Consider the following 3,167-nt stretch of genomic DNA (forward strand, 5'->3'; position numbering starts at 1 on the left):
AGAGAGAGAGAGAGAGAGAGAGAGAGAGAGAAAGAGATCCAAAGTGTAGATTCCTTCTCAACAATGTAAGAATCTAGTGGTTCAGGCCATGGTGCCTGTAGTATAGACCTACACTCTCAAAATGGCACTTCTCCTTGAAAAGCTTTGCTAGCTACCAGACTTTATAACAAAGGGAAAGAAAATCAACTAAAACTATATAAACTCGTGTTCATTTGCCTTTAAATTTCACGGAGAGTTTGCCAAAGTTTTTATCATGAATGTGGCAAACATGAATACCCTGTGTCTTGTTTCAGAACTAGGAAACTTTTTTATAGTAAAATAATATGTCAATTGACACATCACAGAATCAGGTGGCTTAAAATCATGTCACACATATCCTGTGTATATAGTAAAATTAATGTGAAAATATCCTATTAAACTCGGCTAAGGAACTATCTCAATGAGGACATCATTAGTCCTACAGCACTGACTTCAAGAATAAATTAAATGTATGCATAGTTAGATATTTTATTTTCTTACTAATGTTTCATATAATTTGGCCATTTAGAATTCGAGACTGAATTTTGAATTCTAATTTGAAATGAGTAATTGCCTGATTTAGATATATATTTAAGTTGAAGTCTTTAGCTATATCTCTGATACTAAACAAATGCTTAAGGTTTATCATATTTATAAGTTTAATTTTTAAGTTTCTGATATTCAGCAGCTATAAGATTTATCTGTCAAAAATTAAGATTAATTAAATAAAAGATCTGCTTTTTAAATTTGTGGATATCTTGTAATACTTGAAGATACTTAATTTAAGGTTGTAAAGGGAAGTGAACCCCAGGCACAATCCCCTTGCATGTGATTTCTGAATTTCCCCAGGCTTATGCTAAAATTCTGTCTATACATTGAGCTTTAAAAGAAAAGAATGAAAAAAGATGAAAAAGAAAAAGTAAAGACAACTGAAGTTTGTGTTTTAATCAATTTAACATTAAATTCTAAAAAAAAAAAAAACAGTTTAAACCTATGAATAGAATTCTCTAACCATGACAATTGTCTCAAAGTTTGTTTAAAAACTAGTACTTAAAATATGGTAAGCATTAGGCTGGCTGACCTAACAGAGTGGCAAGAGAAAGAGTGTAAGAGACAGAATAGCAGAAGGTCTGCTGGGAAACAATCTCTCCTGGAAATGGCTGCAGAAACAAAACTCAAATAATTGCAATAACAATAGACATGATAATATGAACCAAGGGAAATTCATAGAGTCTCTTCCAAAGACAAAGAACCAAAGGCAATGAATGGTTGCTGAGTGTCAGGCAGAATTAGCCTTTCTGAGGGATGAGCTCACTTATTGGTTATTCAGCATAGTACGAAGGGTTCATGCTTGAAAAGATATAACCATATACACATAAGCAAAAACATTGAACTTATCAGGTTGTATTTAAATATATGTGAATAATTATTATATTATGCAGTATTGTATATAATATGTATTGTAAAAATACACATTATATAAGTAATTATGTCATATGTAATATAGCAAAAAGGCAATTAATTTAAGGACATGAATAGATAGGAGAGATGGTACCTAAGAGATTCTGGAGGGAAGAAGGGGAAGGGAGATTCATATAATAATATTTATAATTAAAATAGAGTACAAATGAAAAACTAAAAGCTATAATTCACATACACACATGATAACTAGCATAAGTTTCTCAGATTCTAAAAGACTTTGAATAATAGATAAAAGATCTTTAAGTAGAGTGATAATTTAGATTACAGCATATCGAGGATATCACATTTTTACCTGAGTTACTTCTAACAGATACTTAACAGTGATTGTTGGTCAAGTCTTAAACCATAGAAAGAGCCACTTTAAGTTGTGGTAATCTATCATAAAAACATAAATATTTTGAAGAAGATCTCAGAAAATAGAAAGATCTCCGATGCTCATGGATTAGCAAGATTAATATAGTAAAAATGGCTATCTTGCCAAAAGCAATCTACAGATTCAATGCAATCCCCATCAAAATTCCAACTCAATTCTTCACAGAGTTAGAAAGGACAATTGTCAAATTCATATGGAATAACAAAAAGCCTAGGATAGCAAAAACTCTTCTCAACAATAAAAGAACCTCCGGTNGAATCACCATCCCTGACCTCAAGCTGTACTACAGAGCAATTGTGATAAAAATTGCATGGTACTGGTACAGCAATAGATCAATGGAATAGAATTGAAGACCCAGAAATGAACCCACACACCTATGGTCACTTGATCTTTGACAAAGGAACTAAAACCATCCAGTGGAAAAAATACAGCATTTTTAACAAATGGTGCTGACTCAACTGGAGGCTCTCATGTGGAAGAATGTGAATTTATCCATTCTTATCTCAATGTACAAAGGCTCAAGTCTAAGTGGATCAAGGAACTCCACATAAAACCAGAGACACTGAAACTTATAGAGGAGAAAGTGGGGGAAAGCCTCGAAGATATGGGCACAGGGGAAAAATTCCTGAACAGAACAGCACTGGTTTGTGCTATAAGATCAAAAAATCAATGAATGGGACCTCATAAAATTGCAAAAGTTCTTCAAGGCAAAAGACACCGTCAATAAGACAAAAAGGCCACCAACAGATTAGGATCTTTAACAATCCTAAATCCTATAGGGGTCTAATATCCAAAATATATGAAGAACTCAAGAAACTGGATTTCAGAAACCCAAATAACACGATTTAATAATGGGGTTCAGAGCTAAACCAAGAATTTTCAACTGAGGAATACCAAATGGCTGAGAAGCACCTGAAAAAAATGTTCAACATCCTTAATCATCAGGGAAATGCAAATCAAAGCAACACTGAGATTCCACCTCACACCAGTCAGAATGGCTAAGATCAAAAACTCAGGTGCCAGCAGATGCTGGCGAAGATGTGGAGAAAGAGGAATACTCCTCCATTGTTGGTGGGATGGCAAGCTGGTACAACCACTCTGGAAATCAGTCTGGCGGTTCCTCAGAAAACTGGGCATAGTACTACTGGAGGATCCCGCAATACCTCTCTTAGCCATATACCCAGAAGATGTTCTTACTTGTAATAAGGACACATGCTCCAATATGTTCATATCAGCCTTATTTAGAATAGCCAGAAGCTGGAAAGAACACAGATGTCCCTCAACAGAGGAATGC

Source organism: Mus caroli, chromosome 11 (genome assembly GCF_900094665.2).
Source record: "Mus caroli chromosome 11, CAROLI_EIJ_v1.1, whole genome shotgun sequence".
Taxonomy (NCBI): domain Eukaryota; kingdom Metazoa; phylum Chordata; class Mammalia; order Rodentia; family Muridae; genus Mus; species Mus caroli.